Source organism: Myodes glareolus, chromosome 3 (assembly GCF_982192425.1).
Source record: "Myodes glareolus chromosome 3, mMyoGla1.1, whole genome shotgun sequence".
NCBI classification, from domain to species: domain Eukaryota; kingdom Metazoa; phylum Chordata; class Mammalia; order Rodentia; family Cricetidae; genus Myodes; species Myodes glareolus.
In genome coordinates, this window is record NC_142028.1 from 100,518,403 (window position 1) to 100,530,973 (window position 12,571).

Sequence of the window (12,571 nt, forward strand, 5' to 3'; positions counted from 1 at the left end):
TAGAGAACTCATTGTCAGATATGTTATTCTCTGGCTATTTTATTTTTAGGTTTTTTTCTGGAGGGGGTGTGATCTTTATGGAATGGACAAGAATTCCAGCCCCCTACAGAAGATGAAAGAAAAATGTTATGATTCATGGGTGGCTTGCTTATGCTTGTTGTAGTTCATGTAATTTAGAAGGTGGTTTTCTAAAAAACAGCAACAGAGGAGTATTGCTTGGAAATAAGTTTATAGCAAGATATAATTTCCATGACCTTTCTTTTGCTTCACACCTTCCTGTTTCTCGCTGCTCCAGATTATGGAAAGCTCTGAATTTGGGTTATTTACATTAACAATTGTATTCATTTGTCTATTAAATCTTCAACATTAAAGACAGATGTTGAGAGAGGCCTCCTGTTCATTCCCTGCTGCCAAAACCACAAAATAATCACACAGAAACTATATTATTTGCAATATTGTTTGACCAGTAGCTTCAGTATATTTCTGGCTTACTATTAACCCATTTTTATTAATCTGTGTATCGCCACATGACTTTGGCTTACCAGCAAGGTTTCGTCGTAGCTGTTCCCAGCAGTGGCTACACGGCTTCTCCCTGACTTTGCCTTCTTCCTTTCAGCGTTCAGTTCAGTCTTCCCCACCTTTCACAGGCCAAAGCAGCTTCTTTATTCATTAACCAATAAAAGCAACACATATACAGAAGGGCTTCCCGCATCAGACAGATGAACTTCACCAAAAATTTTTACTAAGTGACTGAAGCATAACTCCGCTTAAAATATATGTTTATGCAATAGTCATTGTAAGATAATGTTTTTCAATAATATTGACACAAAGTTGGAAATGTATGGTCAGTTTGTCATTGTTTATGTATTCACTCTCTCAGTTTACTAGGTAAGTAGTAGAAAAAATATTTCTAGTTTGTATAATGAAGAAATTAGCTCACTCTTCATGTTTTCATTTTTCCTTTCTCACATACATACTTTCTAGGGTTTTAAGTTACATAAAGATAGGACTAATTGGAACATAATAATATTTCAAATTTTTAAAATGGGAAACAAATTATAGATGTTGTTTCATAGTTCACTTTGTTCTACCAATAATATATCATGGATATCTTTGAAAATCATTATATATTCCTTGAAGACACCAGTATTACTGGGCTCAGTAGCAGCTCACTGTATGCCTGCACGTAATTCATTTAATGCATGCAAGTGGTGTGTACTTGATGCAATGATATTGGAAATATTGCAAATGGAGTCATTTAGGATAATTTATTCATAACCAAGTTTACTCTCTTTTTCTCAATCTGATTGATTTGAAGCCCTGATAAATGGAACACGATATGCTTTGGTTTGTGTATATCAAGCATAAATTTATATGCAAACCTGAAATATTGTGCATGTGAGTTTACTAATATGTGAATATGTGTACAAGAAGGGCAGGGAAAGAATAAAGCTTTGGAATAACTTCTGACAATAACCAGACTGCACAAAGCAAAAACAAGAATACATCAGTGCTAATCTTTCTTGGGATTCTAAGATGCATCACAGTTTCAAGTCGGAACTGTAGTGAAATTGTAAAACTGCTTGACTTCAGCTTTCATCACGAACACATCTTAGGAATGAAAGAAAAAAAGCAATAAAGAATTGCTTTCTACCTTCTCAGTTAGAGAGGTAACTTCTTGCTTCTTGCACAGTTTTATAATATAGCAAAGGACATTGTACTCAGCCCTCATATCGTTTTGCTACACTAATAAAAAGGAACTGTGGTTGTTTTCTTTTGTTTTAAATGCACAGATAAAGCAGTTCCTTACTTCTGGAAGCTGCTAGCAACTGGAAGCATAAGCTCTATATAAACTCAATGAATGCTGTAGATTCTACAGTTCTCTTCTTTGGCATTTTCATCAGATTTTATCTTTGATATTGAAACATTATCACAAATGAAAGAAAAATGTGGGAGATTTTTGTTCCCTCTTTCTTCTCCCTTTTAGATCAACTTCAAAAGGAAAAGTCAGAGAAAGAAAAGTTCGTTTGTTCTCAGGTACAATGGCATTCACGAGAGCACACTTTTTCTCATCCAATCACCCTTTTCTCAGTCTGAGTTTCATGGCTAATATTTTCAGCAAAAAAGCGTCCACTTGCTCATCATTCTTCAAGCCCTGAGCAATAATCAGTGTGTACTCATGTGGCAAAGCCCTGGCCTTTCCTATCAATCCTCTTGACAAGAGTGTTGTCAAGTCTAGTTTGTTCTTTTCTGAGTTGATGAACTTATTTCAGGAGGCTGGTAGTTGTATTTTACATCGGTCTGGGATGTGACAGTGAACCTTAAGGCCCTGTATCTTCCTTGACTTTCCACAAGCCTTTGCAGAGATTAGGTGAAGTAGTCTGACGAGCACAGGCACAGAGTACCCATGCTCCAAATGGCACACAAAGAACAGTGGGGAACATGAAGGCAGCCTTAGTATGCACAACAATTTTTTTCTCTAACTTCTCTTCATTTGTTTATTTAGTTATTTGTTGCTGCTGAGAATGTAGATATGAAAAAGGATAAAGGAGCTTGTCCTTTGTTATTTAGACAGCAATTGATGGAGGTGTGGCTCCTGCTGCACAGCTACCTTACTGGAAAAAGGAGACCCCGTCATATGCTTTCCATCTTGCTGTGGTCAAAAACTGTTAAAAATTCCTACAAGACTGAGAAAGCAGTGTCCCAAAAGGTGATAATTCAGTCAGTTGAGTATAGGAGCAGGTATGCAGTGACGCCTGGACACTTTCCAATGAATAGCAAGCAGCATTTGCTATCCTTTAGTTTGCATAAAATGGGCAAAGCCAAATGCCACACAGGCTTTTGGGTAAAGCAGTGAGTGCTGCAATAAGTGGGAAAAGGGAGAAGAATCCTTAATTCTGTTACAGACTGAAGAAAAGAATGGCAAGGTATTGAGGATGTGGCTTTAACTTTTCTCTCAACCTAAGAAGTTTTTTTCATTCTAGTACAGTTATATAGAATTGAATTTTTTCTATATAGAGGTGATATATGAAATCAGAAAAGAGGATGCAACTGGGCAACAGAAGCAGCTGGTTGAGAGTCAGTCTGTGCTACTTAGGACACAATGCTTTTGGTGAAAAACCGAGTCTCATCATATTCTCTCAGGTAGCTTCACTAGCCTTGTCTGATGCTCCATTTTCTTGCCCAGCAGCTAGGGCAAGACAGGTGTCTACACAGAGAAGATAAAAATGCATCACCCAACAGAGTGTATTCATGTTCAGTGGCAATCCTCCCACACCTTTGACTTCTTTGAAAAGCTTACCCTTTGTGCTCTTGTGTATCCTTCACCGTCTGCATTGTGTGTTACAACTGTATATTTCTTCATCCCTTGCTTGTTCTGCCACATTTCTGCACATGCTCACTTTGATTTTTTTTTCAACTCAGGTTCTAGTCTAACCTATAATGTCCTACTTAAAGTATACGGTTAGTGATTTCATCATTTATAGCAGCACAGGAGAAAATCCACAGGAAGACTGAAGGTAGCTAGGAGTAGTAATATGATCAGCAAAAACACAAGCTTGGATGAGAAACTTATCACATGTGACATTCATAACAGTATCATAACAGTGAAGACTCCAACCAGCAAATTTACAGAAAAAAAAACACCTATGAAGGGTTGTTAATACAATAGAGGATGAGAAGGAAATAACACAAAGTGATGAGAGCAAAAATACATGGCAGCCAATACCAGACAGGTATAATTAGGATCCTATCTTTGCTGTATACTTGATATTTTAGCATTCTGTTGCTATGATAAAAGAGCTGAATTTTTAAAAAATGCAGTTATAAGGAGTGGAAGTTTATTTTGGATCATGACTTCAGAATTTCCAGTTTATGGCTGTCAAGCTTGTAGTGAGGCCAAGCATAACAGCAGCGGGTATAACATGGAATGACTATGCTCATCGTATCACAGCAGAGGTAGAGAGGAGAGATGGATAGGGAATGTTCTTAAGAAAAAAACAGGCCCCCCAGTTACTCTTTTTTTTTCATCTAGAATATACTGCCTAAGAACCTTTTCTATTATTCCACTGAAGAATGTAGAGACCTCATATTTAAAAGAATCACCTCTCAATTCTATCAACTTAGTGTCCTCATAACAAATTACCTACCTAATAGGAATCAAACCTTCTATACACATGAGCCTTTTTTTAAACAGATACTTCATATCCAAACCATAAAAACTATCCTCTCTCTTTGAAGAAATGTAATTTTTTTTCGTTTAAAGTGTATGTGTATTGAGTTTTATTTGGAGCAAAGGATGGTGTACTACTCTATAATTTCAGCTCTTGTAGCTTGAGACAGAAAGATGAACAGTCCAAAGTCAACGACACATGGTCCACATAGTAAGTTCTAGACCTGCCTGATCTACATAGTGATACCATATATTAAAAGAAAAAGAAAATATATTTTGAAAGTAGAGAATAAGAATATCGAGGGTGGAGAAGTTTAAGTAGGAATGTCACTTGGGGAAAGAGAGAGTGAGTTAGCAGAGAGAAAGAGCAAGAGAAAATCAAAGGGAAACCCACTGACTTGTATCAAAATTAAAAGAGTTTGAAGCCATAATCTCTGCCTGATTGAAACACTTACTGCTAGAAGCCACAAGTTATTTAACAAAACTTCAGTGCAAGACTGTGATATCTCTTTATGAGTTGTTGATTAAGAAAGACTCTAGATATCCTCTAAACAATTCTTCCTAGTTGTCAGTTATAACTGGATGATGAGATGCTATTAGTGAAGATGCTACACATCTTGGTTTCATGATATATGGAAATCAAGTTGGATGTGAGTTGGAAGCTTCCTCCATGATGGTTAACTTTCATGGTCCCAAAGGTGTTATGCAGGGTAGTGGGAGAAAGGCATTCTCCTTCCCAGCTCTGAACCCTAGAATAGTTAGACCAACCTGCCAAGCAAGATGCAGCCACTTATCCAGTCATGACACTGCTATCTTGGGTGCAATCAATCACTCCTTGATTAAATTTGAAGTCTACTCCATAAGAAAGAATCTGACATGTACTAAAAACTTTGTTTTTAAGAAAGCCTATACATATATGTGCATGTATGTAAGAACAATTAATGAAAACATGGGCTATGAGTTTGAAAGAGTGCAAAGGGGTTACATGGGAGGGTTTGCAGGGAAGAATGGGAGGGAGAAATGATGTAATTATGTTATAATTCATAACATACAAAGAAGAAAAAGATCATACCAGGCAGAAATTATAGATTCTAGGAAGAACTGCATATCATTCTTTAACTAAACTGATACAGAATCCAGCTTCTCTTTGAATATTTAAGTTTACTAAATATTATTTATTATGAAATGCTACTTTTAGCCTTATTCAAGGAAGCCCATTTTTCTGTGAATGGTGGCATATGTGGAGACTCACAGATACATAAGGGGCTGAGTACAAGTGACAAACGAAAAGACATTTCTATCCTGTCTTCCTAAGCTCAGGAGACAGAAATAATATGAGTTGGAAGACAGAAGTGCTGTTAAACACCATTTTCTGACAAAAAAATATAAAATTGTTGTAAAGAACTCATAACAGCTGCGGACGAATACACTAGATTTGCCCAAGACTGGGTACCTTTGTGGTTATGCAAGGCTGGAGGAGAGACTCAGGGACCTTAACCTCTCAAAAATAAATTTTTTGTTACTTATGGATTTGGGGAAAGGAACCACAGTCATTGCCTTTGGTTACACAACTAGATATTACCCAACAATAAATCCATCAAGTTTCAAGAGGTAGTTCCAATCCAATGGTTACACAGATGATCTTGGTTAAACTAAGTGGGTCACAAAACCAAGCTAAAAATCATGAATCCAGAAAGGAGACTGGTAGGGAGGAGTGAAGTTGAGGTTGACAGGAATTAGACTGTGAAAAAAAAATCAAAAAACAAACAAACAAAAAACCAGGGTTGGTGAAGACTCTAACAAGAATGAATTACACACATATATTAATCGCCAAAGAACAAGCTTAATAGGAAAACAAAAGGAGTTTACAGTACCTTTAAAAATCCTGGGTTTATTTCCTGATGTTTAGATATCTTGTTTTGTCATTTTGCTAACTTAAAAGGGTTCTGTCACTGTCTAGCAAAGTGGTCTGTCTCCTCAATGATTTTTCTTCCTCTAGGATTTCACATCTGGGTTCTTTCCAACTCGTGTTTTATGTGTGGATTCTGGAATGTTGGACTAAGTCATCTGCAAGGCTATTGATTATACAGTAATTAATCCTTCCTGAATCTAATGTGTATATTTACACAAATTAAATACTTTTGGGGGCAGCCCCAATTTAAGCAAAAACAAACAAAACCAGTGCCAGCCCTCCAATGTAATGGTATTTTCTGCCCTCAGTTTTGATCTTGTTATTTGCAGTTCTGAGGAAATGGTGGCTGATGATCACAGTTCACTTTAAATGATTTTTTAATGTGTTGATAAGACATATTCACTGGCTGCCACTGTTCTCTCTGTACACTTTAAAAATTTATTACAGAGATAATTGTTTAAGGTTGATTTCAGCTAACCTGAATTATCTTGTTTTGTCCTTACTTTAATAGGGATTGAGAGGATAAAAGAGCTTGCATGTGATTGTTTTCAGAATTTATTTAAATTTTCACAAATGCTGTCAAAATGTTGTTTGCCTAAGATTGAATTCATTCTATACTCTCAAAAATGAAAAGATAAAGAAATAAAGAGACAGGTTGGGAGCAGGGGTAGTAGAGGGGAATCTTTACATCTGGGAGCACTGGGAATTGTTATGGTTGAGAGGCAGGAACCATTCGATCCTCTTTGTTCGGAAATTTATAATAATGTCATTATTTTTTAGGTCTACTCTATTTTGTGTTCTTTGATTCTTTTCTAGTACATACGACTAGAACTTTGAAAATGAATGTGTAGACATCATGATAGCTTGCTGCTGCTAACTTGACTCTGGGTTTTCTCCTCAGTAGTCACATAAACAAGGAAGGAGAGAGCTGACTTCCACAAGTTGTACTCCAAACTCCACATGCTATAGCGCATGCTCTGGCCTTTTTTTTTTTTTTTTTTTTGGTAGGAAAATAAGGGAAGATATAATACAACTAAACAGACCTGGAAAATAAAGAATTTATTTAAAATTACAGAAAAAGAAATCAAATCATCATGACTCCCTTTAATATCTACTATCAAAGAAAAAAAATAAGTATGCAAATTAGTCTTAACTCTGGGTTTGAGATTATACTTCAGCTCTTCAGGACTTCCTGCAGTGCTTGTCTTGCAATATCAAACTTTCAAACTTTCCAAATCCAAATCAATACCACCAAGTTTCCTCCTTTGCTCTGTGAGATCACGTTCCCTGGGGAGATGTAAAGAAATGCTTAATAGTGTGCTAGACGGCCAAAGAAACAATTCTACTCAAGTCTAACTTTGTGAACCTGTAAGTCTGCAGGGGATGCTCACAGGAGTATGGGGGAAGGGTTACTCACAGGAGTACAGGGGAGGGTTGTTCACAGGAATATGGAAAAGGCTTGCTCACAGGAGTGTGGGAAAAAGTTACTCACAGGAACAGGAATGACTCAAAGGCAGCTGCATCGCTGAAAATTCAGTCTTAGCATGAGTATGGGAAGATGAACATTGGTGGTCTTGCAGTCTGAAGGCAGCTCTACCAAAATCTGATGATTTCTTCTTCCCAGCTATTTGTTACCACTCATATAAACTTGAGAAACCTCCAAGTTTTCAGGAGTCTCCTGGTCCATGTAAATTTTGTTCATTTCCCAAATTTTGCAAACCACTTTCTTCCCAGTATATTTTAATTCAGATGAGATTGGTATAAAATGCCCTTTCCTTGGCCTCTAGTGTTCTCTACTCTGCTTCTATGAATCTATTTTTTTTATTATTTGTATTTATTTTTTATTTATATCCCCATCCTTTTCATTTTTAAAGGTTTTTTTATAAGTTCATACATGAATGCTGTAATTACATTATTGACAGCCTTCCATACTCTCTATCAACTCTTCTCATGTCCCCCACATCCTCTCAAATTCATGATACCTTATTCTTTAATAATTTTGTATGTGTGTGCGCGCGTGTGTGTGCAAATATAACCTGCTGCTGAGTCCATTGACTATTGTTCATATATATATATGTATATAAGACTGACTACTTGGTACTGGATATTCTATCGTGGACTTATCCTTGGGGGAGACTGATTCTCTTTCTAATATGTGCCATTAATTGCCTGTAGCTTTTTATCTAGAGGCAGGCTTTTGTGAGATTTCCCCCATATAAACTGGTTTGCCTACTGGTATTGTAATCTTCAGAGGCATGCAAATCAAAACCACAATGGGACATCATTTCTTTCTTTTTTTCCTAAGAAGCCAACTGGAGTTTGACTAAATATTACATGTAAAACAATGTAAACTGAATTGTTCAAATAGTATCTGATGACAAAGGCCCATTTATGTTTCATTTTTTAAAATTTAAAGAACTAAACTATTTAGCATGTATACAAGTATATATGTATACAGTAAACAACAGGAGAGAGATATACATGATCTAGTAACTAGTCTAGTGTCTTTCAATAAAACCTGGAGGTCCATCAGGAGAAAGTTATGTGTTAGGCAAAGGAGACACACAGAATCATGGGTTTAAGTTTCTATAATAATTATTTTGCTAAGCCAATGGACTGCAGATTGCCTACAAAAACGACATTGATTATTTCCTGTTGCTACAAGGACCCAGGATTGAACAGAGTAGATTACATTTACCTGGTGTGGAGATTTTAGTAGTTGTTTTGGGTTGCAAAATGTGGCAGTTTTCTCATGGCTATGCCCTGTCTCCTACTGAGGAGGTCACAGCATAACAAACCATGTTAGGGGCAACCGAATTGATGGTCAAAACTCAAGACTTGTGGTTCTCTTTATCTTCTCTAATCTTTGTCAAGAAATATAAGATATAACTATTTTTTGAGACTTCCCTGATCATTTCTGCTCAAAGTTCATTTTAATATTTTTTGCATGCCTCCTTTATAGCATTTTGCTCTTTCCATGATGTCAATTTTCTTCCAAAATTGCTGATTTCTCATGCACAAAGGCTGCACTTTGTCTACTGGATACAGCTTGCATCATTCGACACAACATTTGGCGTCTTCCCCATGCATACCAGAATTCACTGTCATCCATCTACCCTCTCTCAAGCTGCCAGTAACCACTTGCTATGAAGTGAAGACTTAGTGATTTCCTTTTAAGTTGGAGTCATTTACTTCCTACCATTTTCAGAATAGTGGGTTTTTTTTCCCTAGTGAAAGCAATAGAGCTGAATCAAAGTCTAATTTCTGTTCTGATTCTATTTGGGATCCCTTCCTTGCTTATATACTCAATTCAACTTTTTTCTATATACTGTTTCTTCAAAAAATTGGACTTGATTTAACACATTCCATGGTGAGAAAGGCAAAAACTGCAATTTCTCATCATGGAAGAAAACACAAACCAGTGAACACTCGATCATTTGCCCTGTACAAGGAAGTTGTGTGTTATGGAAAGCAAGACTATGTGTGAAAAATCTAACATTTAATTTCTTAAAGGAAGGCTATGCTTGTTATTGCTGGCAGAGCTAGCTAGACATGAGGAGTTGTGACATGTTGCTTCAAAATGTATATTAACGCCCTTTTATATCTATACACAAAAGCATCTAAATGAAGTCATTCACTTGCAAAGGGAGACTTCTCATAAAAATCATATTTCTATTATTTCTGCATTAAAAATTAGGGTATTTTGCCTTAATATTTCATCATTTTTCAATGTATCCTGATAGTTTTAGCAATATAATTCTACTCTAAAATCTGACTCAACAATTTTGAAAATTTCAAGTCATAAGCTTTAAGTAATCTACATATTAAAATGCAAGTTTTCATATTCCGTGAGAGATCGGCATGTGTCACGGAAATGCCATTTTAAAACAATTCTAGTGATTCTTCTATGGTGTGCCAGAGGTATTTTGTACACTTTGTAATCAATTGGATTGTCTATTACGCCTTCAGATAAATTCAAAATTCCTGCACATACTAGAAGAAAGTCGTCCTTGACTCCCAGCCAGTGTAGTGGGTGTAACCAGGTGTAACCCTCTAAACTTGGGATGGGCTGCCTACATGAGTATATCACCATCACTGACTTACCCAACAGGAACCTGCTGCAGTTTGATCAGTTTGGTCTCGAATAAAATCTCCTGTGCCATAAAGAATCTTAGCCAAAATTTGTTTAGGAAAATGTGTGACATAAAATAAGGTCCATCATGTAGTATTTAGCTTATTTTGTTCAAAATTGCATGTGACTGTATATCAAGAAATAGACACCACACTGCATTTTGTTTAACATTTTGGCTCATTTTTAAAAATCTTCTCTTAAAATCCATCCTTCTTTTTAAAAAATATGTCCTGAGAAGATACAGTGACATTTAATTTCCTGTTTTCAATTTATTTATTTAATTTTGGCCAAAAACTGTGCTGAGAACCATATTGCTATGGGTGTCATCAGTTTTTATTTCTTGATGTTATCATTAAGTTTCTTTCCAAACAATTTTTTTAAAAGGAAAATAGGCTTCACGGCTAGACCTCAGAACATGAGCTCCTGGATTAATTTATTATTTTTGAAAGGAAAATGTGTGGAAACAACAAAATCAATAACCATTTGCCATATAAGTGGGAAGGAAAAATGTTGCTCTTAAAAAAAAAAACTAAACTGGGGGTTCTTAAATTGAAACCGTGCTGAAAGAAATATCCACTGAGCTCCTGAAATGTGACAGGTGCTTTAGTCAACAGAAATAACTTCCGATCAAATGCCTCATTGTACTTACTTGCAAGGGACACTATAGTAACCATATGTCTTGCCCTAAGCTTGATATTTTCTCAGATCAACTCATTTAACGCATGCAATAACAAAATACGCACAACGTGATCTCATTTACGTAATGAAAGCTATGCATTTTAAATATCTCATTAAATTGTCTCTGCAACAACAGTGATGTAGCTTTTCCCATCTTTACCAAAACAGTCGGGAGGTTTGGAAGAGAAGTACTTGCTTGAATGAGTCACCAGTTTTCCTATAATTTACCCTTTACCTGTCTTTCTGTAAATAATCCTAATAAATTCATGGGCTTACCAGATTGGCCTTGGATGTACATGTCTCTTTGACTCATCATTGATTTATTTATTGGGGTAGGTGAATAAAATCAGGCTGTACGGGACATATTCAACAGAGAAAACAATTTCAATGGGGACATATGAAAAATTAAATTGTGTTTGAATGAGTGTGGCAGGGCACATACATATAAAGGAACAAAAAAGTCTTCTACAACAAAGATGCAAATGCTAAAACCAGCGAACATGGAAACTGTCTTTGTAATTTGTTTCCTCCCTATTGTATTTTCCATTTTTTTTTGCAATATGTATGAGATACTTGCCCAATAAAGGACACTTCTAAGTCCTACTGCAAACCTAGCACTAAGTCAGACTTTCTGAGGCTTGGGTGCTTTTGTGCTTTCATAGTCTCATGTGTCTGAGCACCCGATCTCCAGCTAGTGGTGTTAGCAAGGTTGTAGTAAGTAAGTAAGTAAAGCCTTGCTAGCAAAAGACTGGGTGCATGTCTGAGTTTTCATAGCTCAGCCACACTTGTTGGTCTTTCTCTCTCTTTCCAGTGTGGGTATGAAATTTGACCCCTTTGCTTTCTGACTGTTCAACCCTGGTTCAAGTCTGTTGTTGGGCTTCCCACACGTGATGGACTGTATCTTCCTAGAATTGTTAGATGAGATAATTGTTAGAGGGTTCTCTTACCCCTTAAGTTGCTTTTTGTTAGGCTATTCTATCACAGTGGAAAATTAACTGATTCAGGTACACAAGCTTTATTTTGATCTCTGTTGATCTTTTTTTTGTTACCATTTTTTTATATAGCTGTTGACCATTTTAATACATATGTTTGAGAAAATTTAATCCCTGATATTTCTTATGGTAATAAAATTTGATAGTCATTAGGAAACATGATGCCATTAAATGGACCCTTGCTTTGTTCCTTTCATCTTGTTTCCCCCACCTCTGTTAAGTGCTTATATTGCCCATGAAGGCCTCAACCTTTTAATCCTGCTGCTTAGCTTCCTAAGTAACTAGAACAGTAAGCCTGTAGCACATAGTCAATTTAGATGCTATTTCTTAATGAGTAATGTAATGTTCTTTTATGTTTAATCATATTTCCACCTTTTGTCACTTTGTCCTAATATTGTCACATTTTACTGGACAATAGTTCTCTAGTTTGTCTTGGGTAGCCAAAGGCCACAAGGCCAGCATTCTGTGTGTTTAGAACATCACAATTTGCCAAAGATATCCAGTTGGTTTCAGTTGTCTAGTCCACAATTGCTTTCAAATTGGCTGCCTATATGACTGACTCTTCTCCAGAACATTGATAAAAATGCTGGATTTCACCCTTGATGATTTTCTATATGGACGCTGTAATATTTTGCTTCTTTCATTAATAATATCTTAACAATGATCCTGTCTGCAAGACCTCTTAT